This window comes from Sus scrofa, chromosome 1, assembly GCF_054392235.1.
Source record: "Sus scrofa isolate SSC_HxYL_T2T_F1_AM1 chromosome 1, Sscrofa_HxYL_maternal_Yorkshire_Landrace_v2.0, whole genome shotgun sequence".
Lineage (NCBI taxonomy): Eukaryota > Metazoa > Chordata > Mammalia > Artiodactyla > Suidae > Sus > Sus scrofa.
Window position 1 is genome coordinate 225,626,150 of NC_139383.1, and position 26,625 is coordinate 225,652,774.

The 26,625-nt window shown below is 38.5% G+C and overlaps 1 long non-coding RNA gene across 4 annotated transcripts in view; it reads right to left on the minus strand.

Annotated features, from left to right (window-relative positions):
- The window catches only part of LOC110255532 (uncharacterized), a 450,230-nt gene that overhangs the window by 317,287 nt on the left and 106,318 nt on the right, over nt 1-26,625 (minus strand). The window contains exons 3-5 of one of the 4 annotated variants that reach the window (XR_014822321.1): nt 3,973-4,092; nt 2,769-2,863; nt 2,654-2,688 (exon numbers count right to left, since the gene is read on the minus strand). The exons of the other annotated variants lie outside the window; for them this stretch is intronic. This is a non-coding gene — a long non-coding RNA (uncharacterized LOC110255532). The remainder of the gene's footprint in view (nt 1-2,653; nt 2,689-2,768; nt 2,864-3,972; nt 4,093-26,625) is intronic. 4 annotated transcript variants of the gene reach the window in all.

Sequence of the window (26,625 nt, forward strand, 5' to 3'; positions counted from 1 at the left end):
CTAGTTCTGTGAAAAATGTGATGGGTAATTTGATAGGGATTGCATTGAATCTATAGATTGCTTTGGGTAGTATGGCCATTTTTACAATATTAATTTTTCCAATCCATGAACATGAAATATCTTTCCATTTCTTTACATCTTCTTTAATTTCCTTGATTCATGTTTTATAGTTCTCGGCATATAAGTCCTTTACCTCCTTGGTCAGGTGTACTCCCAGGTATTTGATTTTTTGGGGTGTAATTTTAAAAGGTATTGTGTTTTTTTATTCCTTTTCTAATATTTCATTGTTAGTATTCAGAAATGCAACTGATTTCTGAATGTTAATCTTATATCCTGCTACTTTGCTGAATTTGTTAATCAGTTCAAGTAGTTTTTGGGTTGAATCCTTAGGGTTCTCTTAGGGTTCTCTATATATAGTATCATGTCATCTGCATACAGTGACAGTTTTACCTCTTCTCTTCCTATTTGGATGTCTTTTATTTCTTTTGTTTGTCTGATTGCTAGGCTAGGACTTCCAGTACTATGTTTAATAACAGTGGTGGTAGTGGGCAAACTTGCCTTGTTCCAGAATTTAGTGGGAAGGCTTTGAGCTTTTCTCCATTGAGTATTATATTTGCTGGGGTTTGTCATAAATGTCTTTAATTATGCTAAGGTATGTTCCCTCTATACCCACTTTGGTAAGAATTTTGATCATGAATGGCTGATTTATTTTCACTTGAGTTGACCCACTGTAATCTCATCTCTTACAAATGACCACTAAAACATCTTACAAGTTAACCTATTCCTAGGTTTCCCCCTTTACCAGGCTTTTGCTGTTTAGATTCATTTTAACCCAATAACCAATGTGAAAGAGGAAAGTTGAAGCTGCCATTTTGTAAGGAGCAAACGAACTCATGATGAACAAAATAGTGACACAATCAGGAGTCAGAGCAGCCACTGCCCCTGGCCAATCCCTCTCTCCTAGAGATTAAGAGCAGTAAGGCATGGGAGGAGTAGTGACAGAGTTACTAGGATAGAGAAATAAAAAATGCAAATTTTTTGGATTTCCCTTCATGGTGCAGCAGAAACGAATCTGACTAGGAACCATGAGGTTGCAGGTTTGGTCCCTGGCCTCGCTCAGTGGGTTATGGATCTGGTGTTGCCATGAGCTGTGGTGTGGGTTGCAGACACGGCTCAGATCTGGCACTGCTATGGCTGTGTAGGCCGGAGGCTGCAGCTCCAATTGGCCCCCTAGCCTGGGAACATACATGTGCTGTGGGTGTGGCCCTAAAAAGAGAAAAGACAGAAAAAAAATGCAAATTTTAAAGGCTGCAATACTGTACTAAGCATCAATGGTCTTCTATTTAATTATGGATTTTCCCAAAACTCATATAATACCACCCTCTCTGTACACTCATCCTTTCTTAGATGTTCCAGGTTACCCAGGATTGAATGTGAATCAAATTTATGTACAGTTAAAAATATTTCCTACATTTTCATATAACTTCCAAGTTGCCAAAGTAGGTTCAAGTGCTTTGTCTCATTTCAATCACATGACTGTATGATAAAGTTTAGTGTCCTATTTTAAAGATGAGGGAAATGAAACAGTGAAAAGTTCAGTGGTTTAGTCTAAATTATCAACCCATAAAATATTAATAAAAACTTTTCAGAAGGAGCACAACTGTATATAAATTTTCAACTTGATAATATTTTAAGTAAATTTTTACTGGTTTAACTCACAAAAAGAAAAAACCATAAACATATACTTCAAGGAATTTTCACAGAATAAACACACTAGTGTAGCCAGCATACTTTTTAAGAAACAAAATATTACCAGCATTTCAGAAGTCCCCCTCATTCCCCTTTCAGTCACCACTTATAGGAATCAAACTAAGAAAATACTCAAGAAAAGGGACTATTGCTTATGAACTGAAATGTTCATTGCAAAGTTATTTAATATAGCGAAAAATTAAAACAATTCCAAATGTTCAGTTCTTGAATGATGATTAAATAAATCAAAATATAGCCTCCAACTAAAATATATAAAGTACAAAGAACGTAGTTTTCACCCTAACAAGAATGAACCAGATAAGCTATAAATGCATGGCTTTTTAAAATCCATCGAGTGGGAGTTCCCATCATTGCGCAGTGGTTAACAAATCTGACTAGAAACTATAAGGTTGCAGGTTCAATCCCTGGCCTTGCTCAGTGGGTTGAGGATCCGGCGTTGCCGTGAGCTGTGGTGTAGGTTGCAGACGTGGCTTGGATCCCGAGTTGCTGAGGCTCTGGCATAGGCTGGTGGCTACGGCTCTGATTAGACCTCTAGCCTGGGAATCTCCATGTGCCACGGAAGCAGCCCCAGAAAAGGCAAAAAACAAAAAAAAATAAATAAATAAAAATAAAAAATAAAATAAATAAAAAATAAAACCCATCGAGTGCCAAAAATTGGGAGGAAAAGTTAAATTAATTAAATTCCAGGAAGTGATAGTCTTTTTTAGAAATCTTTTCTGCTTTCACCTTTGGCAGAGAGTCAGAAGGAAGAGGAAGCCATCTTAGATAGGAATGAGGAAACACGAGTTGTACTTTTGACAAACTTAATGGCTATATGTGAGCTACCATGAGAAATTAAAATCCTGAGGACAAAGGCCCACAGAGTAAGTCTATACCCACTTACCAACTCTTTCTCAAAGTCAAAGGCTTGACCGATGGCTGAGGGCAGGAAAGTAGAGATGAGATAAATCCTCTATGAGGCATGTGGGACATTTCTTAAGTCCAAGGTAATGGCTTACTGAAGTCTACAGACAGGCAGGAAAGCTAAGAGAAATCCTTCAAGATGTTCCAGAAAGCAATACAGGACTTTACCTGGTACAGTGAAGCTGTCTTCCTAAAGTTAGGGACAGGAAAGGAAAAAGAGAAAGATTACCCAGAGTCTGGAATGCCAGGAATGGGACTGAAGAGCAAAGAGAATTCTCTAACGACCCCTAAATCTGCCATCTAGGTACTAATGTATGGAAATCAATCACAGTTCAGTAACTGAGTGACTGTCTTCTAAAGCAGAGAGAATTCTCTAGATTCTCACAGAAATTCATACCAAGATCTAATCATGGGAAAGTCATAACCCTGCTATCGAAACATTTGATGTCAATAGGAATTGAGTTTCAAATTGCCATAAAACCCAGATCCTGCTCCTAAGAGCAACCCTGTCCCTTTCTGCCATGTGAGGACACAATGAGACGTCTGAAATCTGGAAGAGGGCCCTCACTCAAGACCAGGCTAGCACCTTGATCTTGAACATCCAACCTCCAGAAGTGTAAGAAATAAGTTTGAGTTATTTATAAACTACCCAGACTATAATACTTTGTTTTAGCAGCCTGAACAGGCTAAGACAAGCCCTGGTTCTTATACCAGGGACATAGCACCTAGTGGTGGTAGTTGTGGGTGTTACTACTTTTGGATAAAGTCATAGATGTGAGGAAATGCGTAGGTGCAGAGAAGGGATCATAAATAATGACAAATAGTAGAGGAAAAGGGGAAAGTTCCAAATCATAGCGCCCATTGAAGGCCTGGGGAAATAGAGTTTGGGGCCTTATTTGGTAGGTAATGAAGATACTTGGAGGGTTTTCATAAGGATCAGAGCAGTGCTTCAGAAGAAGTAATCTATAACTTTTATATTATTGTGCAAATCAGTTTGGCTGCTTCTTATATAAGATCTAGAATCCAAAGCCAACATAGGTAATACAAACCTGTGAAGCAAGCTGGGTGATGCCTGTGCAAACTTAAAATGAAACATCCCACCCAAGAGAGGATGGCCCCCACCTAACTCCAAGGTCATTGTTTTCACGTGAGACACTGGGATATGTGGTCAGAGTGCTTTGATTTTCAAGAAAAATGTGACATCTCCTACTTGTACACATATCTTTAAGTATCATTAGTGGACCAAACATACTGATGGGAGTGGTCTATGTTTGAGATCTCTGGACTGCCTCCTCTTACCTTTTATTTACTTTTGCATAACCAAGGTCCAGGAAAAGGATGTTTTGTTGTTTTGGCTGTTGGTGTTTTCCCAAAATGATAAAGACATCTGCTGTCAAAGGTGAATTCAAATCTATACCTCTAGAGAAGCAGAAAAAAATGCTGAAACCTTTGAAGAGCAGTTTTTCCTACTTCTAGCCATCATTTAAAGATAATATTGGACTTTAGGCTCAACCACAAAACCCTGTTATAAATTTCAACATTTCACCCTCTGTAACATCATTTTGTGCTCAGAATATGGAGTCTTTTATTATTTAACTCTATAGGATCATTTTCTTGAGGTTTTTAGGAAAGATTAATTCTCAACTGACTTTCAAAATTCTCAAGAATTTCAGAAAATAGTCATGTGTATCAAGTTTTTGTCTCCCTCATGCCCAAGATGTAATAGAACAGAGCTAGCATTCACTGAGTGCCAAACAGAAGAAAGTAAAAAAAATAAAGATGAGAACAGAAATAACTGGGGAATCAGAAAACAATAGAAATCTTAACAAAACCAAGAGTTAGTTCTTAAAAAAAAGAAAAAAAAATGACAAACCATTAGCTAGATTAAACAAACAAAACAAAACAGAGGCCAAATAAATAAAATTTTAAATGAAAAGGGGAATTTTACAACTTTAACACAGAAATTTTACAACTTTAATACAAAGAATTATAAGAGACTACTAAAAGCAACTATATGTCAACAAATTAGATAACAGAGAAGAAATGAATAACTCCTGGGAGTTCCTGTTGTGGCTCAATGGGTTAAGAACCCAACTAGTATCCATTAGGATGGACCCTCTCAGTGGGTTAAGGGTCTGGCATTGCTGCAAGCTTTAGCATATGTCACAGATTTGGCTCATATCTGTCATTGCTCATTGCTGTGGCACAGGCAGGCAGCTGTAGCTCTGATTTGACCCCTAGTTGGCACCCACAGGTGTGGCCCTAAAAAAAAAGTAAGTAAGAAAAAGAAAAGAAAAGAAAAAAATGAGTAATTCCTAGAAACATACAACCTAAAATAATTAAAATGAAAGAAATAGAAAATAAGAACAGACCAATAACATGTAAGAAATTAAATCACTTGTCAACCCCCCCCCCAAAAAAAAGTAAAGCTAGGACCCGATGCTTTCACTGGTGAATTCTACCAAACATCTATAGAAGAATTAATCCCAATCCTTTTCAAAATCTTTCAAAAAGTTGAAGATGAAGAAATACTCCCAAATTCATCTTATGAAACTATCACAACCCATACCAATGTCAGATAATTGCACTACAAGAAAACTACAAGCCAATACTCCTAATGAATATAGACGCAGAAGTTCTCATCAAAAATATTAGTAAATCAAATTCAATAGCACATTAAAAGGGTCATATGCCATGAACAGTGGGATTCATCCCTGTGAAGCAAGAGTGGTACAATACATGCAAATCAATAAATATGACATGTAACATTAATAGAATAAAAGATAAAGATCATATGATCATCTTAATAGATGAAGAAAAAGCATTTTGACAAAATTCAACTGCCATTCATGATTAGAACTTTCAACAGGAGTTCCTGTCGTGGCGCAGTGGTTAACGAATCCGACTAGGAACCATGAGGTTGCGGGTTCGGTCCCTGCCCTTGCTCAGTGGGTTAACGATCTGGCGTTGCCCTGAGCTGTGGTGTAGGTTGCAGACGCGGCTCGGATCCCGCGTTGCTGTGGCTCTGGCGTAGGCCAGTGGCTACAGCTCTGATTCAACCCCTGGCCTGGGAACCTCCATATGCCGCGGGAGCGGCCCAAGAAATAGCAACAACAACAACAAAAGACAAAAGACAAAAAGACAAAAAAAAAACAAAAAAACAAAAAAAAGAACTTTCAACAAATTAGGTATGGGAGGAATATATTTCAACATAGTAAAGCTTATATATGACACACCCTCAGCCAATATCATACTCAATGATGAAATGTTGAAAGCATTTCCTCTAAGATCAGGAACAAGACAAGGATGCTCACTCTCACTATTACTATTCAACATAGTACTGGAAATCTAACCAGAATAATCATGCAAGAAAAAAAAATAAACATCATTTGAATAAAAAAGGAAAAGTAAAATTATCTATGTTTGTAGATGACATGATATTATATATAGAAAATCCTAAAAAACACCAAAAAACCTGTTAGAACTTATAAACAAATTTGAAGTTAGAGTACAGAATCAACATACAAAATTGTTTGCATTTGTATATGCCAACATAAAATCATCTGAAAAAGAAATAAAGAAAACAATCCATCTATGGTAGACTCAAAAACAATAAAAAATTAATAAATTTAACTAAAGTAGTAATAGAGCTGTGGACTAAAAACTATGAGACATTAATGAAAGAAACTGAAGGAGACATAAGTATTTGGAAATCTATCTCATGTTCACAGATTGGAAGAATAAACATTTTTAAAATGTCCATACTACCCAAAGCATACAATGCAATTTCTATCAAGATTTCAATAGCATTTTTTATAGAAATAGGGAAAAAAAAAGATGCTAAATTTCATATGGAGCCAGAAAAGACCCTAAACAGCCAAAGCAATATTTAGGAAGAAGAACAAAGCTGGAGGCATTACACATTCTAATTTCAAACAATATTACAAAGCTATAGTAATCAAAACAGTATGGTACTGGCATTAAAAACTGGCAGATCAATGGAAATAAAAAGAGAGCCCAGAAAAAAATTCATGGATGTATAATCAATTAATTTATAACAAAAGATCCAAGAATATACAATGGGGAAAGGACTCTTCCATAAATTATTTTAGAAAAACTGGACAGCCACATGCCAAAGGATAAAACTAAACCACTACCTTATATCATACATACAATTAAATGAAAATGAATTATAGACTTAAATGTAAGACCTGAAATCATAAAATTCCCAGAAGGAAACTTAGACAGTAAGCTGACATCAGGCTTGGCATTTTTTTTGGATTTGACAACGAAAGCAAAAACAAACAAGTGGGGCTACATCAAACTAAAAAGCTTCTGCACAGCAAAAGAAATTGTCAACAAAATGAAAAAGCAACATACCAAATGGGCGAAAATATTTGCAAATCACATATTTGCTAAGAGGTTGATATCCTAAATATATAAAGAACTCATACAATTCCATGGCAAAAACAAACCAAAAAAATAAATAAATAAATAAATAAATAATTCAATTAAAAAGAGGGCAGAGGACCTAAATAGACATTTTTTCCAAAGAATATATTCAAATGGCCAAAAAGTACATGAAAAAGTGCCCAACATCACTAGACATAAGGGAAATGTAAATAAAACCACAGTGAGATCACTTCACACCTGTTAGAATGGCTATATCCAAAAGACAAAGAATAACAATGGCTGGCAAGGATGTAGATGAAAGGGAATCCTTGTACTCCTTAATGGAAATGTATATTGATACAAATGCTCTTAAAAAATGGTACAGAGACCCTCAAAAATGAAAACTGGAACCACCATATGATTGAGTAATTCCATTCTGGGTAAATATCCAAAGAAAATAAAATCACAACCTCAAAAAGATATATGCACCCCCATGTACACTATGGTATTAGTTACAATAGCCAAGACATGGAAACAACCTCAGTGCTCAACCACAGATAAATGAATAAAGAAAATGTGGCACATGAAATGATACCCATTAAAAGATGATATTTTGCTATTTGCAACAACATAATGAACCTAGAGTGCTATGCTTATTGAAATAAGTTAAAGACAAATACACTATGTAATCACTTACATGTGGAGTTTCAAAAATAAGACTAATGAAGAGTTCCTGTTGTTGCTCAACAGGTTAAGAACCTAATTTTCATATTATCCATGAGAATGTAGGTTTGATTCCTGGCCTTTCTCAGTGGATTAAGGATCCAGTGTTGCCACAAGTTGCAACATAGATTGCAGACGTACCTTGGATCTGGCGTTGCTGTGGCTGTGGCATAGGACTTCAGCTGCAGCTCTGATTCAACCCCTAGCCCAAGAACTTCCATGTTCTGCAGGTGTAGACTTAAAAAGAAAGGAAAAAAAGATAAATGAATGTGTTTAACAAAACAGAAACAGACTCACAGATATAGAGAACAAATAAATGGTTACCAGTGGAGAAAGAGTGGGGAATGAGAAGGGGAAGTGATAGGGATATGAGATTAAGGGACATGAACTACTATGTATAAAATAAGTGAGCAACAAGGATATATTGTACAGTACAGGGTAATATAACCATTATTTTTTAATAACTTTAAATGGATTCTAATCCATAAAAATAATGAATCACTATATTGTACTCAAGAAAACAATATAACATTGTAAATCAACTATATTTCAATTTAAAAAGAAAATATTATATTATATTATACACACACACATATACTCATATAATGAATTATTATTCAGCTATGAAAAAGAAGGAAATCATGCCATTTATAACAGCATGGATGAAACTTGAAGGTATTATGCTATGTGAAGTAAATCAGAGACAAATACTGTTTAGGGGAAATCTAAAAAAGCCAAACTCATAGAAACAAAGAGTAGAATGGCAGAACTAGGGAGATGTTGGTTAAGGGTACAAAATTACAAAATAAGTTAGTTATAGGAATGTAATATATAACATGATGATTATAGTTATAACACTGTATTATACCCCAATGTTTACAGCAGCACTATTTATAATAGCCAAGACATGGAAGCAACCTAAATACATAATATGTACTCACATATATACATATACATAATGGAATATTACACAGCCACAAAAAAGAATGAAATAATGCCATCTGCAACATGAATGGACCAAGAGATTATCATGCTAAAGTAGTCAAAGAAAGAAAGATATCATATGATATCACCTACAAGCATAATCTTAAAAAATAATACAAATGGAGTTGCTGTTGTGGCTTAGCTGTAATGAACCTGACTAGCACACATAAGGACATGGGTTCAAACCTGGCCTCGTTCAGTGGGTTGAGGATTTGGCATTGCCACAAGCTGCAGTGTAAGTTGCAGATGCAACTTGGATCCCACACTGCTGTGGCTGTTGTGTAGGCCAGCAGCTGCAACAGCTCCAATTTGACCCCTAGCCTGGGAATTTCCATATGTCACAGTTGAGGCCCTAATAAAAAACAAAAAACAAAAAAACAAATGAACTTAGCTATAAAACAAAAAAAAGTAAATTCACAGGCATAGGAAACAATTTTACGGTTATGGTTACCAAAGGGGAAAGGAGGGAGAGATAAATTGGGAATTTGGGATTATCAGATACACACTACTATATATAAAATAGATGACCAACACAGGCAACTGTATTTAACATATTATAACAGTATATAATGGGAAAGAATCTGAAAAAGTATGTATGTACATACAGATAACTGAGTTACTTTGCTGTACACTTAAATCATTTTAAATAAATTATACCTTGATAAAACTTGCTAAGAAAATATATTTACGTTTTTAACCACAAACAAAAAATGTTTAACTACATGAGGTAATTAATGTGTTAGTTAACCTTATAGTGGGGTAATTGTTTCATACTGTATACATATATCAAGTCATCACATTATAAACTTACACAATATTATACGTTAGCTATATCTCAATAAATCTAGGGGTAAAAGGACACAGGCTGCATAGACTACAATCCAGTAACTGGATCTTATGAATTAAAGCATAAATATTCGAAGAATAGGAAACAGACCCATAATTCTGAAACAAAGGCTACCTTACTTCATATGATCCAAGTCTAGATGGAAGAAAGAAACAGAACTCCTACTCCTGTTGAGAATTAATTGTTCACTTCCCAAGAAGCATAAAGATGTGAGTAAGAGTGAAAAATTTTCAAATAATAATAATAATCAAGGGGGAAAAAAAGCTCTGCCTCTTTTTGTTTCTATTATGTAGATCTGTAGGAAAAATTCTCTACTGAGATCATTTTAATTCTCTTGAGGAAATTTAGAGCTATAATTCTATTATATCTCAAGAGGCTTTAGGATATCATACCATCTTAAATACACACATAATCACGCACTGTTACATCATGTATATGGAAGACAACAAAAGCAGGAGACAGGATGTCAAGGGTAAAAATTCACCTCCCGCTCCCAGTGTGAAGGATCTAGGACCCTATAAAAAGTAATGTGCTGTGTTCTGACTGTTCACTCCATGAGTCTGAACTCCAGCCATCCACTTTCAATGATGTAGTCGAAAATGAAAGGCAGGGACTCAGATAAAGCACTAATTCCAGCAAGAGATGGCTACTCTGATGTTGTAGCCCAGTATTCCTGGTACCAGTCCTTATGCCATCTCAGTGGTCCAAGATCTCAATGGAGGACAGTACGTGTGATGACTGACCCCTTGGGGTCATGCAGAGATCAGAAACATTCCATCAGCCCTTTCTACCTAACTGCATTTAGTTTTCCCTCTGCAATACCCATAGTAATCATTCTGGTTAACTACCAATGGTTAAAAAGAGAATTGTAGTTGAATGATGAGGTTGTATAATGTGCTCTTAGATCACTAAAAATACATTTTCTAACAGGTCAGCTCCAGCTATAACACAAAGGGCTACAGGGAAGTATAGCAATTACTTGGTTCCAAGACTGAAAAAATAATCAAGACCCTGCAGCACTGCCTTTGGAATTGCAGAGCAGGGGCAGTCAGTTAATGCTTGAAAACCTTTAACTCATTGAACAGGAATCAGATCTTGATCCACCAGGGTCTTGGGCATTAGAAATTCTCTAGCTCATACAACAGAAATACAAAGGATCATAAGAGACTACTATAAGCAACTATATGCCAATAAAATGCACAATCTAGAAGAAATGGACAAATTCTTACAAAGATACAACCTTCCAGGATTGAAACAGGAAGAAATAGAAAATATGAATAAACCAACCAGAAGGACAGAAACTGAAACTGTGACTTTAAAACTACCCCCCCCCAAAAAAAAAAACTGTCCAGGACCAGATGGCTTCACAGGAGAATTTTATTAAACATTCAGAGCATAGTTAACACCTTTTCTTCTAAAACTATTCCAAAAAGTTGCAGAGGACAGAATACCCACAAACTCATCCAATGATGTCATCATCACCCTAATACCAAAACTAGACAAAGATTTCACAAAAAAAGAAAATTACATGCTAATATAACCTATGAACATATATGCATAAATCCTAACAAAATATTAGCAAACTGAATTCAGAAATATATTAAAAAGATCATACACCATGATCAAGTGAGATTTATCCCAGGGATGCAATAATCTTTCAATATCTGAAAATCAGTGGTGTTAACAATATACCACATTAACAAACTGAAGTATAAAACCATTTGATCATCTCAACACCCATTTCTGATTAAAACTCTGCAGAAAATGGGCATGGAGGGAAGCTACCTCAACATAATAAAGACCGCATATGACAAACCCACAACTAACATCATTTCAATGGTGAAAGGCTGAAACAATTTCCATTAAGATCAGGGAGAAGACAAGTACGTCCACTCTCACTACTGTTATTCAACTTAGTTTTGGCAGTACTAGCCATGGCAATCAGAGAAGAAATAAAAGGAATCCAAATTGGAAAAAAGTAAGTAAAACTATCAATGCTTGCTATTGACATGATACTACCATACACAGAAAATCCTAAAGATACTACCAGAAAATTGTTAGAGCTTACTAATGAATTTGGGGAAATTGCAGGATACAAAATTAATACAGAGAAATCAATTTCATTTCTATAAACTAATAATGAAAGACCATAGAGAAATTAGAGAGATAATCCCATTTATCATTTCATCAAAAAGAATAAAATACCTAGGAATAAACCTACCTAAAAAGACAAAAGAGGAGTTCCTGTCATGGCTCAGAGTAACGAATCTGACTAGCATCCATGAGGATGCAGGTTCAATCCCTGGCCTTGCTCAATGGGTTAAGGATCTGGCATTGCCATGAGCTGTGGAGTAGATTGCAGATGCAGCTCGGATATGGGGTTGCTGTGGCCCTGGTGTAGGCCAGCAGCTACAGTTCCAATTCAATCCCTAGCCTGAGAACCTCCATATGCCATGGGTGTGGCCCTAAAAAAGACAAAAAAAAAAAAAAAAAAAGAAGAGAGAGAGAGAGACAAAGACCTGTACTCTGAAAACTGTAAGATGCTAATGAAAGAAAGCAAAGATGATAAAAATGGATGGAAAGATATACCATGCTCTTTTGTTGGAAGAAGCAATATTTTTAAAATGACTAAGCCAACCAAGGCAATCTATAGATTTAATGCAATCCCTATCAAATTACCAAGGACATTCTTCAGACCTAGAACAAAATATTTAAAAATTTGTATGGAAACACAAAAGACCTGAATAACCAAAGCAATCTTGGGGAAAAATAAACGGAACTAGAGGAATCAGGCCCCCTGGTTTCAGATTATACTACAAATGTACAGTTATCAACATAGTATGGTACTGACACAAAAACAGAAATCTAGATCAGTGGAACAGGAGAGAAATCCCAGAAATAAACCCAACCACATGTTGGGTTCCTATGACAAAGGAACCAAGAACATACAATGAAGGAAAGACAGTCTCTTCAATAAGCGGTGCTGGGAAAACTGGACAGCTACATGTAAAAGAATAAAATTAGAATATTCTCTAACAACACACACAAAAATAAACTCAAAATATATTAAAGACCTAAATATAAGGCTAGGTATGATAAAACTCTTAGAGGAAAACATAGGCAAAACACTCTCTGACATAAACTACAGCAATATATTTTCAGATCTACTTCTTAGAATTAAAAAATAAACAAAAATAAATGAATGGAACCTAAGCAAACTTAAGAGATTTTGCACAGCAAAGGAAACCATAAACAAAATGAAAAGATAACCCAGAGAATGGAAGAAAATTTTTGCAAACAAAGCAACTGACAAGGGACTAATCTCCAAAATATGCAAACATCTCATAAGCTTTACAGTAAAAAAAAAAAAAAAAAAAAAAAGACCCAATCAAAACATTGCAGAAAATCTAAATACACATTTCTCCAAAGAAGAAAGACAGATAGCCAAAAAAAAATCACATGAACAGAAGATCATTCTCTCTAATTATTAGAGAAATGCAAATCAAAACTGTAATGAGGTATCACCTCACATCTGTCAGAATGGCCATCATCAAAATGTCTACTAACGATAAATGCTGGAGAGGGTATGAAGAAAATGGAACCCTCCTACAGTGTTAGTGGGAATGTAAACTGGTGCCACCACTATGGAGGACAATACCGAGGCACTTTAAAAAACTAAATATAGAACTACCATGCAATCCAGCAATCCCACTCCTGGGCATATATCCAGAGAAAACCACAATTCCAAAAGATACTTGCACCCCAGTGTTCACTGCTGGATTATTTACAACACCCAAGATGTGGAAGAAACCTAGATGTCCATCAACAGAGGACTGGATAAATAAGATGTGGTACATATATACACATATTATTTAGCCATAACAATGAACAAAATAATGCCATTTGCAGCAATGGATGGACCTAGAGAATATTATACTGAATGAAGTCAGTCAGACAAATATCATATGCTATCACCTATATGAAAAATCTATTAAAAATGATACAAAATAACTTATTTATAGAACAGAAGGAAACAGATTTCAAAACCAATCTTATGATCACCACAGGGGAAACTATAGGAGGGAGGGAGGAATTAGGAAAATGGGAATAACATATACACACTACTGTAAATAATAGATAATTAACAAGAACCTCACATCTGTCAGAATGGCCATCATCAAAATGGAAAATCTACTTAATAGTTTTTAAAAACCTATATAGGAAAGAATATATATATGTATATACTGATTCACTTTGCTGTGCATGTGAAACTAATACAACATTGTAAGCCAACTGTAATCCGATAATTTTTTTTAAAAGTGCTCTAGCTCTAGTGTGTCAGGCAGCAAAGGACCAGACATGTGGAGGGAGGCTGAAAGACTTTCACCCCTGTCCACCCACTTAAGGATTAGTCAACATACATTTACTGAATACCCACTAGTGTCAGGCACTATGATGGATCTAAAAATAAAGACAACATATTTTCAATGAGCTGATAGTATAATAGAGGAAATAAAGCAAATTTACGAGGATTATCATGTAAAGGAGGACATATTTTACATCTTAGGAGAAGTACAAATTGAGAGGTCTTAAACAGAATTTTCATCCACAGAAAGGAAAGGAAGGTGTTCCAGGCAGAGGGCATAACTGAGGCATAGGTGGGAAAGCACAGGACCTGTTCAGACAAGTTTGGAGCCCAGTGGGTGGGGCTAAAGGTGTTTAGTAAAGCTTGAATTCCCCTAAATGCAGACCTGAGACAATAATTTGGGTTCATATAGCTTATGTGGGAGTGATTCCAAGAAACTGAAGATACTCAGTATGAAATCAGCAGGGCAAGGAGGTGAATTAAAGGTGCCACTACGGCCAAATGAAACATGATCCCCCTAGACACCAACTGAAAGACGGGTGCAGAACACAGTTCAGAATTGCCCTCCCAAGGGACAAGGGAACTGGGGTTGTTACCCACCAACTCCCATCCATCAATGATCAAAGGCTACTGCTTCAGGGAAGCTAACTCCACAGCATTTCCCACTGAGCAGGCTCCAGCAGCTAATGAAAGCCCTCAGGCAAGGAGACTCAGGGACTTGAGGCAAGAAGGCTTTCTAGTGTTCAGAGAAGGGTCTACTAGAGCTGCTGGTGACTTCTGGGGTGAACAACTGATGGCATCTGCTACAGGAATAAAACTAGACCACCAAATTACGAGGCAACTTCAAAGACCTTGTATTCCACTCATTTGAATTCAAATGTTAAGTATTTGGGGGTCCTAAGCACTATGAAAGAAAAAAATACAAATTAAGTACGGTTCCTCCCTCAATGGGTATAGTCCTTAAGTAATGAGTCTGGAGTTTATCAAACAGTGAGTAGCCCCTAAAGATTTATGGGGAGCTGAGTAATCTGATCAGACCATCAGCCTCATTCAGGGCCATAGATTGGCAAAAAAGAGATATTTGAAGTGAGAAAGCCATTTAATTAAGGCCTGAGCTAGAATGGTGGTACTAGAGAATGAAAAGATGGAGGGAGGGAGGGAGAGAGAGAGAGAGTGTGTGTGTGTGTTTGTGTGTGTGTGTGTAAGAAGCGCAGACTTAAGTAAAATTTACAGGACCAAGACAAGGCTGCTGATTGGATATAAAAGATGAAACTGGATATAAAAGGTGAAGAAGGAATCAGAAAATTCCAGATTTTTAGCCTTGGGGAAATACTAGCAGCATACACAGGAACAAAGAAATTAGAAGAGTGGAAGGCATGGAGAAAAAAATGTTCATTTTTTTCTATATTTAACTCTCTCTCACTACCCCCTGTCTCACTAAGCATTCCAGTCACTTCCTCCAGATCTGGGCTGTGACTACTGGCAGTTTATAAACTGTTACAGCCATTTCCAGGCCTTCTGGGCCCACAGAAGCAGAGCTGGGGGTCTAAGCCACATGCACTGTTATCAGCTCCCAATAAACAGCAGGCTTGAAAAGAAAAGAAAAGGAAAAAAAAACTGGATAATCTTTCTTCCCACCAAAGCAAAAGCCCATCCTCACCAGTGTTGGTCTGGGCAGAACTAGTAAGCTTTCTCCCCAAAGGTTAAGACTTAAGCAAGAAAGAACACCTGGCTTTAATGACCTGGCCAATGGGAGCCTTCCTTCAAAGTGGTACCACAGCCAGCTCCCCCCACGCGTATCTATCAACATGAAAATACATCAATCCCTGCTTCTATCTGAACCACAAATGCAGCTTAGGAATTGAGGAGATCCCCCACTCCTGTCTGAGGTCTCTTTCTGCTGTTTGCTTGTTTGTTTGTTTGTTTGGTGTAAAAGGGGAGGTAGTGAGCTACCATGCCCCAGGGTTTGGTCAGAAACTCCACCAAGTCGCCAGTGGTGTAGGGGCATGGATTCACAGTGACTGTGCTCAGTCAAGGAGGGGGTGAGCCCAGGGGATTGTGTGCCAGCTACAGGATCTCCTTGGGAAACCAGAGTCACCATGCAGGGCACTGGACACCTGGGATTCCCACCAGAGAGGAGCCGAGGAGGGGAGGCTCTAAGGCCCAACCCCAATAACGCAATAACTGTCAACATGATTTAGAAGTTGGGAGTGAAGAGAACACACTGGTAAATGAGATTGGGTGAGAGGGCTTTAGATTGAGGGAATAGGATAGGTTGATGGGACTCCCTCTTTGGGTGCCAGGGGATGAGTCCCCTACTTAGGGCTCCCTGTCATAGAGCAAACTGGCCAAACTCAATTTCCATCTGTACTTTCTCCATAGCCTGCTTAAATTCCTGTTGGGACAGTTGTGATCAGAGCTAAGAGTGCCACCTACAGACATTTTAGTGCCAAATATTTATTAGAAAATCTGAAAAAATCATTCACAATCAGTTGTGCAAGAACCTAAGTATATCTGGAAGTATCACTGGTAAATAAGGGGGGGTGTCTGTGTGTATGAGAGAAAGAGAGAGTAAGAGAGAGAGAGAGAGAGAGAGAGAGAGAGAGAGAGAGTGTGTTGGGGCAACAGATTAGGAAAAAAAACTTTAAAAATTACTGTGATTCTGGGCCTGAGTTGACTGGAAGGAAGCTCACAACATCAACAGCCATGGGGAGATTTGGAAGAGGGCTTTAGGAGAGAGCCCTAAACTCATCCCTTCCCCTCTCCCACCCTCACCCCCTAGTGAATTCAAGTCCCTAGTGGGACTCATTCTCACCTCTTTCTGCCTGCATTTCAGACACTTCCTTGAGGTCTGGACTCTGAGCTCCTTAAAATTTGTGATAGGTATTTATACAACTGCTGCCTCCACGTTTCTTACTGATTTACTGAGACTTCCAGGAGTTAAGTGACATGGTGACTGGTCCCCTTCCCCACTTATCACTAGTGGCACTGTCCTCACCACTGCTGTCCCATCTCCACCACTAATTTCCTCAAAATGTGGGATACATGAAATTTGGCTTTTTTTTTTTTAAAGAATACTGCAAGCAAATCTTAAAACATCAAGGTCTTAGTATGTGGCTTTTTTCCTCCAGATATTTTAAAGAGTTAGCTTTTAACACAGAGGAATAAATCTCTAATGTCAGGACTTTGAAGTGGCAGAGAAGCTCTTTTGGAGCATGAATTCTCCTATAAATCCTCAAATTACAACATATAAAACATGCCTATGTATGTTTCACTTTATCACAAATAGTAAAATTAACACTTTCCCTTTTATGAAGTATAATTAGAACACTAGGCAGAATTGAGTGCAAAAGTCAGCTCTGCCCCCTCCAAGCTGTGTGACCTTGGGCCAGGCATTGAGCTGATGGAAGCCTCAGTATCCTCATCCATAAAATGAGAAGGAAAAAAAAAAAAAACTCCCTCACAGTGAGTTTCGGATTTAAATGTTATAAAACCCTTAACATAAATCCTGTGACTTACACATAGTAAGTGTTCAATAAACAGGAGTTTTCCTCTCTTGTTTCTGCTCCTTCCAGTTCCAACCAGAATGATGATCACCTTGGATTAAGGTCAATTTCTAAGTCATCTTATTTAGTGGATTTCACTGTATTCCAGGTAGCCTCTTCTAACATACCTCAGGTCATATTTCCCCTTATTAACAGAAGGTCATTACATTAATTAAACACCATTTCATGCTTGTCAGTGATATCTTAATTTAAAGCCAAGCTCTCCCCATTTCATGGCTTCTTGTAAAACAAACCAGAGGAATCATCCTCCTCGGATCATAGAGCCTCAGTTCAGCAGTACCACTTTTTCTTAATGAAAAGTACCAAGACAGGGTATAGGAGCAGAAATGTTTGCCAGAAACTCTAAAACGCACAAGAGGGGCTAAAGGGGAAGTGAGTTATCATCATGCTGATTCTTTTTCTCTTTTATTTCTCCTGGGAAGAGAGTTCATTTTCCTGGCTCCCAATACAATGACACCCTGGTGGACACATGTATATTTTTAGAAGCGCTGTATTATTGTTGCTCTAGTGCATGCGCTGCTTTTAATCATCCAAGTCATGCCTGGGTGATGGGTCTAACACAATAGGGAGGCAACGACTAGACAAATAAGCCATTTCCTGAAATGTGCTGGAACATAATCAAACAGGGGGATTATCCCAAATTCCATCACTGTGTGCAATACTTATCTTCTTGAGTCAGGAATGAGGGGACATTCCTCAGTTTATTTCCCACTGAACTGATCCTTTGTTTCCCTCCCACCCCTTTCAAAATCTAAATTAGAGTGATTTCCTCCCTCAATGAAATCAGAGCCACTCATCTTGGTTTATCTAGATTTGAGGGATGACGTGGGAGACGAGAGAAAGGGTGAGAACATTCATGTTCTATCCTCGGAAGCTGACTCACAGACCAAGCAGGTAAAACCAAGGTAGGGGTGAGAGGAGGAATTGTCTAAATCACCCTCTCCTGACTCAAAGCTGAAGCTCATTTTTCTGATCACACAAGGGTAACTGCAAATCACAAAGTGTAACCCTCATGGCTCTCAGTAAAGGCCCTTACCTTCTGCCTTTTGTGGGTGGATGTGGGCAAAGGAAATTAGGGTAGAAGCACCAAAGCTGATGTAAAGGAGCAGAAGAAGAGGTCCGATTAGAGAATCACGGCCCAGAATGGAGGCACACTGCTTTTATAGCCATGAGCCTGTGGCGTTGCTGCAGCCAACACAAGGCACCAGTAACATATTCTTGCTATCTCTAGATATGGCCAGTGGGGGACAGGAAGGAAAAGGAGGAATTTTATAGCTTTCTCATGCAATCTGGGGCTCACAAAAAGTTTGAGACTAAAACTAAACCACTCTGAGATCAACAACAACCTCATAGGTCAACCACAAACTGGTAGTTAGTTTCCAGCCTGGGTTCTAAATACTCATTTGTTGAGTACTAAGCATGTATTACCCTGTGGAAATAGTATTCCTCGCTATGGTTAGTACCAGGCTCAGGCTTGAGAAGCAGGATCAGCAGCAAGACTACCCTGCTCTCTAAGTGGGATGCTCCCTGCACCCACAGGACCAACCCACAACACACAAGGGATTCCACAGTCCCGATACACAAAGGAGTCTTCCTGGAAGCAGGTGTACTTGACCATGAGTCATTTTAAACATAACTCATAGTATATGTAGTGGAAGGCCGAATTCACATGAACCTTTAAAATAAAACCCAGATGTGCACAAAAACTGTAAATGGCTGTTAACTCGGTGATTATATCAATTTGCATTGTTTTAGTTGCTTTTTTTCAACAAGCATGTGCACAATTCTTTGGGAAAAAATACTTTTTTTCAAATCAAAAAAGCATAGGCTCTTTAAGAAATATCTCACTGGGCAAATCCAGGCTATGTCCTCAGACACAGCTGATTGACTGATGCTCCTCCAACACTGAGGTCTTTCCATGGGCAAGCCAGAGAAAGAATGAATTGCAGAGATTCCCTCGGCTGAACCTGAAACTCAGAAGACCTCTGTCTAAGGCTCAGTTTCATCACAATACCATGTGATACTGAGAATTCTATTTCTACTAATTTCTTATTCATCTAATAAGTATTTATAGAGCACTGAGTATGTGCTAAAGTATAAACTAAGGATGTTCCTCATCTGTAAAATAGGGTTGGATATCAGCATACAGTATTATTAAAGTCAGTATTAATAAAGTACTCTATGCAAAAGTGTTCTGTAACTATAGTTCTATACAAATAGATACTGTGTGCCTCCAGGCTCATTATGGATTAAGGATTTCCTGGATTAAACTTTGAGTTTAGGCATTATTTGTAGCATTGTTTCCACGCAGGACACAATATGTTGGAGTCTCACGGAGGCATCTCCCTCTCCCAACTCTTCTTCCTCCTCTGACAACTCTGCCTCCTCTCCCAGATGACCTGTGGGGTTGGCCAGCCACAGACAGAGGAAGCCACATTACGAATAATTTTCTCTTCCCCATTTCAGGCTCAACAGCCACTGATCAACTTTTAGGATCAAAAAGAGAAAATATTGGTTCAAAGGACCCTTCTGATCCTCTAGGGCCCTGTGATGAATCTATTAGTCCTCCCACTGATCCCAGACCAAGTCTTCACTTGTGAAGGACATTTAAAAGGCACTACACAAGCAGTTCTGGAGAAAAGAGAGGAAGCTAAATCAGAGGGTAATGGCAATTTTTTTCCACTAAAGTGTGTCAGTGCCCGGAGTCCTCCACACAGGTCTACCCCACAGGCTAGATGAAGAGAGTACAGGCTTCCTCCAAGAGCTCAGCTTTGGGGTCTGAATTTTCCAAGTGCACAAGAAAGGCCACCCTGCAAGGAACATGAAAGGGGGAAAAGAAGTGATCAAAGTAAACAACCCTCAGACTAAGGAAAACTGCATCCCAAGGAAAATTTTTTCAGAAACTGGAGACTAGAACCTCTGAAAGGGTCTGTTATAAAGGATGGCAATGTCACCCATGTATCTGGTTCAACCTCACCACCAGGAAGCGCTGACTGCAGACAATCTCCCCTTAGGTCAGAGAGAATCACAGAACCTTTGGATTATTTTGGCTTTAGACAAGTTGTGGGCTAATTGAAAAACGCTTTGATGAAAGCATCTAGAAGCAAAGGAATCAACATCATGGCTGCTAGGTTCATTCGAAAGAGAGTTAAGAGACTACTTCCTGACCATACCTGCCCATGACCACAGACACAGACATTTTTCAAATGAACATTCATGGATTAAGCACCAGCTCTGTATGAAGCATGGGGAAGATGCTCTGGGAACTGAAATGAGGCTAGATAACCCCAAGCTCTGATTGCTCACTATCTATTGGGAAAGCAAATACCTATACAAAGAGCTTTGCATTTAGGTTGTTTCCATGTCTTGGCTATTGTGAATAGGGCTGCAACGAACATGCGGGTGTATATGTCTTTTTTAAGGAAAGTTTTGTCCGGATACATGCCCAAGAGTGGGATTGCTGGGTCATATGGAAGTTCTAGATATAGTTTTCTAAGGTACCTCCATACTGTTTTCCATAGCGGTTGTACCAATTTACGTTCCCACCAACAGTGCAGGAGGGTTCCCTTTTCTCCACACCTCCTCCAGCATTTGTTATTTGTGGACTTATTAATGATAGCCATTCTGACTGGTGTGAGGTGGTACCTCATAGTAGTTTTGATTTGCTTGTCTGGTCACTTGTGATGGAGCATGATGATATGAGAAAAAAGAATGTATACATGTATGTGTGGCTAGGTCACCTTGCTTTGCAGTGGAAAACTGACAACACTGTAAACCAGCTATAGTGGAAAAAATAAAAATCAAAACAAACAAAAAAAGAGCTTTGCAGAAGGGAGTGTATGCTAAGTGTTATCAAATCATGCTATGGCCATGTAGAGGAGACATTCATTCTGAAAAATGTTCTGAGAGAGCAACTTGAAAGAGAGATATGTCAAGATGATAAAATGAAAAAAGTAACATATGTACATGGAATTGCTGAGGTTAGTCATTTGGTAACTAAAACAGTAATAATTGGTCAGAACCGAGCCATAAAGAAAAAACAAGAAAGAGGGAAGGAGAGAAGGAGGGAAGAAAATAAATGAAAGAAACATGTACTAATTATTTGCACCATCCTTATATTTTAAGAACTGCCACAGTTTCCTTTACGTTACCAGCTAATTTAGACAGGGAGTTTATTTGATGCTGTTGGTTGCCTCTCTAACATTAATCCTTCAAGTAGCCTTTAGCTTTAAGACAGGCTGGCCCCATCCTGATCCAAAGGGCTGGGTTGTGATTAGTCCAGCCTTTTGTGGCAGCCTCACCCTCTCTCTCCCTGCCAATAGTTTGCTCAGGAATGAGTGTGTGAAACAATTCTGGCCAATGACACAGCAGGGCTTGAAGTTTCTCTTTTCTTCAAAAGGCACCCAAAAAAAGGCTCTTTTTCTTCTATATCTGGATACTGTTTTGTCTGGATGTGGTGCCTGTGGCTGTGGGCAGGGTGGGAGATGGAAGGAGGCTGACTGCTAATGATTGCATCACTGAACTAACCAGCTCTGAAATTCCTGTCACCTTACTTCATGCTGAGTGAGAAAACCAATGTCCTCACCACTTCAGCCAGCTGCCCCCCCCCCTTTCTATTACTTGGAGGCACAAGGGAACCCTGATAATAGGGAGGTGCCACATTTTTGTTCTGCTGTGGCTGGGAAATAGGCACAGACATGGACTCTAAGAGATGGATCATTGCCATTGGGTTTCCCGCAGGATAAATGTAGTAAAGCCTTCCTATAAAACTCACAGAAGCCAGAGTCCCCTATGCCCCTCTCTCTGCAGGCTCTTCACATAGTTTGTCTCCCGGGTCAGGGCTCTAGTGGGCTCTCAAACTGCATTCAGCTGGTTCTGAGATTAGACAAGAAGGAGCCACCATATGGGAGAATTTAGAGGAAAAGGGGGGTTTTGAGGTGTGACCAGTATTATCATAAAGGTTAATAAAACACTGTGCCCAAAACACTAATCTTTGCCAGCCATGGCTCCTCCCTGCACATGACATAAAAACACCTGGAATATCTTACACTCACCCAGCACTTCCTATTTCAGAAGCACTTGGAAACATGATTTCACATATATTTAATCCTGAAAAAAACATCATGAGGTACATAGAGCAGGTATTTCTACCTCCATTTAATAGATAAGCAACCTAATAAATAAGCTTTGAAAAGCTACACAGTTGATACTGATGGGCCTCAGACTTTGACTTTCAATCCCTAAAGAGACCAGAAACCTAAGAATATTAATATTGCAGTTCCCGTCATGGCATGACTAGGAACCATGAGGTTGCAGGTTCGATCCCTGGCCTTGCTCAGTGGGTTAAGGATCTGGTGTTGCCATGAGCTGTGGTGTAGGTTGCAGACGCAGCTCAGATCCCGTGTTGCTGTGGCTCTGGTGTAGGCCAGTGGCTACAGCTCCGATTAGACCCCTAGCCTGGAAACCTCCATATGCCACGGGAGTGGCCATAGAAAAGACAAAAAGACAAAAAAAAAAAAAAGAATATTAATATGAATATATTTACATATGTATATTTATATGACTAAATAAAAACATTATTTTACAATTATAGTTATTATTAAATTATATATAATTGAAAATAAATATAAATCACAAAGGATTCAAGCCACAGGGAGCTTTTATATGTTAGGAGAGAGAGGGTAGATGCATGCAAACAAAACATGAGAGATACAGAAAAAAAAATCTTTGAGGTCAATTTTGAGGGAAAAGATTTACTCTCAGATCTTCTGATTTGCAATGCAAGGAATTTTTACCACACTGTTCTCAGTAAGCTTTATGTGTGTGTGTGTGCGCGCGCGCGCACGCACGTGTATGTGTGTATATATTCAGCATCTGGGATGTAGGAGGTGCCCCTTGGCCTAAGTCTAAAAGGATAAGCAAAAGTGAGAAAGGGAAGCTGGGAGGCAGAGAGAAAAGCCAGAGCAGAAAGAACAGTCTATGCTGCTAGGACTAAAGTGCATGACTCAGTTTAGTGGAGGGGAATTTCAAGTGGTTTCATATCATTGGAGTACTGGACACAGCCAGTGCCAAAGACAAAGCACAGAAGAAAAGCACAAAAAAAAACCCCACTGTCTGTCATATCTTCCTGACCTCCAAGGCCTTTGAAAGCCAGACTGAGAAGCATGGGTTCTCTTTCATAAATCGAAGGTCTTCAAATTGTTTCTACCTATATAACCACTGAAATAATGACATGCATAATATTTACAACTTACTTTGAATTGCATTGCAAAGAGAAGATGGATTGATGAATGCATAGATGGATGGCCAGATATGTGATGAAGCAAATATATTTAAAGTTTTATAAAATATAAGTGGTGTACATATGGGCATTCACAGTATCATTCTTTACCTTCTCTTTACATATTTAATTTTTTTTCATAATAAGAATGTTAGGAGAGAAAAAACTATGAAACTATGTAATCCCTTACAAATCTTTAAGTTTTTCTATTTTAGGTTTACTTTTTTATATAAAAAGATACAGAACACATTAAACATTTTATAAACTGAAATAAGTTGAGTATTGGTCATTTATGAAACATTATATGATTTGATAGATTTTTTTGGCTGCAACCACAGCATGCAGAAGTTCCTGGGCCAAGGATCAAATCTGCTCCACAGTAGCCAGAGCCACAGCAGTGTCGATGCTGGGTCCTTAACCCACTGAGCCACCAGGGAACCCCTTGCTAAATTTTTAAAAACACTGTTGATTAAACACACTGAATCTGAAAGAAGTCATATAAAATATTTATCCTTGGTGTTTTAAAATTATCTTGAAAAATGTGACAGTCCTTGGAGCATTCCAGTTACATTCAAAAGAATTGGCATCATTAACCTTTTACTGTTTCAGCTGTTCTAAATTTAGACCAAATCCAACACCAGGCAAATTCAATCTACACTTTTAATGGAAAGATGGGATAAACAGGAAGCTCAGTGGAATCGAGGTATAGTGGTGAACCATTAAACAAGTTCTAAAAACCACTATTTCTATTTCTCCCATCTTTGATATTCAGAAGTTTTTACATTTGAGGGCAATGCACCAAATGAGGATTTAGGTTGGGTGAAAAGCCAACCTTTCTTTTGTAAGAGGTAGGTGAATCTTGTGATTGCAGGCTCATTTGGACAGCAAAGACCTGGAAATTAATTTCTTAAAATTCATCCATGTACATGTAGCCCTTGGAGAGTTTTAGTGTAGCCCAGTTTGAGAATATTCTCTAAGTGAGACATCATTTCCTGTAAGATATTCTGTGAAAAGACAGGATCAGCTGGCCCAGGGATGAGTGTGGAAGACAGACCAACAGGGCTCCCAAGCGGGAAGCTCAGGGATACCAGTTAGGAAACCATTGCAGTCATTTGGATCTGATGCAGGAGAGAAGTAGGGAAAGAATTTGAGAAAGACTTTTAAAAGGCAATGTTCAGCTGGACTGATGACTGCCCAGATGCAGGGAGAAAAGGAAAGAGAAAGTCAAGAGTGAATATTTGCCCCATAATGGTAAGGAATAAATATAGTCTAGAGAAATTTGATGTGTGTAGCCTTCTGAGGATAACACATGTTATAACATTATAAACTTTTCTGCAACATTTTATTATTTCAGCTTTTTTTCAGTTAGGCTAAAATGTGACGTAGATACTGTCCCTCAGGGTTGTGGCCTCAGCAGTTCCATCTCAAGGGACTTCACATCCAAGAGCTGACTGAGTCATGGGGGTGCTGGCCTGGCCCCAAGCCACAGTCAGGGCAACTGAAAGAATATGGACTAAGAATTAGGGAGAGCAGAGTCGAGGTCTGCCTCTGCCTCTCTTCCTTCCTGTGTGACTTCAAACAAATCACTTAGCCTCTCTGACCTTCACTTACATCATCCGGAAAGCAGAAGATGTCAACAAGGTGATATGCAAAGTCCCTTGCCTCCCTAACCTTATTATCAGGCTCAAATATCTATTGACTTTGGACAGGCCAACTCCATAAGAGAAGTGAGAGAGTAAAGAAGTTGAGTGAAGAATTTGACAGATCATGAAGATGAATTAGCTGCAGGGAGAGTCAATAGGTGTAAACTGCTATAGGCTTGGGGGCTTTCTGCAGCCCCTAGTCAGCACCTGGAGGAAGAAGGTGCTAATGATACTATGGGGACCAAACTGCTGATAGTTATTAAGCAGCAGGCAATGGAAAATCCAAATTTACACTAATGTAATCTGAACCAGTGCCAGTATCAGCCCAATGAAGGTCCTTGGGGGTGGTTGACAGCACTCTGAGAAGCTGAAAATGATGGCTAATAATAAAGCATGAATTCAAACTAATATATGTATTCTCATTTATTTCTTTTTTAAAAAAAGACCCCATTCTATGAGCAAATGCTTCTTTCCAACTAAAAAAAAAAAAAAATGTGTTATTTCCAATAGTGCACAAAGAGATGGGCCTATCTTCTTTTTAAGCAAGGAAAGAATGACAGAGCATTGGTAAAGGTCTTTCGCATTCTCTACCCGAGCTCATATTGTGACCCAAGAGGAGTTACTGAGACAAAGTAAAAGGAAGGCTAGGTTAGGAAATGGAAGGAAACAGAGGCACAGAGCCAGCAAACTGAGGCTAGGATCCCAGATATCTGAAGAATGGTTCAATAAGGATTGTCCCTCTTGATAAAGAATCCGTGAATCCAGGGTAAAAGCCAAGCAAACCAATCTCCTGACTTCCCAGGGGTAGGCAAAGCACTCTTATTTTTCAAGATCTGTGATCTCACTTTAACAAGTCCTGTGACTTTCTGCCAATTACATTTCCAACCAGATACCGCACATGAATTTGCTTGGGAAACAGACAAGTACGAGATTATTCTAAGTGCATTTTGTTACTGTTATTCCCTTTTGCCCCACATGGAATACTTTGGGCCAGTATGGACACCATTCCTCACACCCCACATTCCACTGTCCACTTGAAATGTTTCCTCCTCCCTACCCAAAACCACCTGCCTAAACCAAATTCATCCTTCTACTCTCACTGTGTCTTTGACATCATCAGGACTGGCTCCATTTTTATGTACCTATTACTC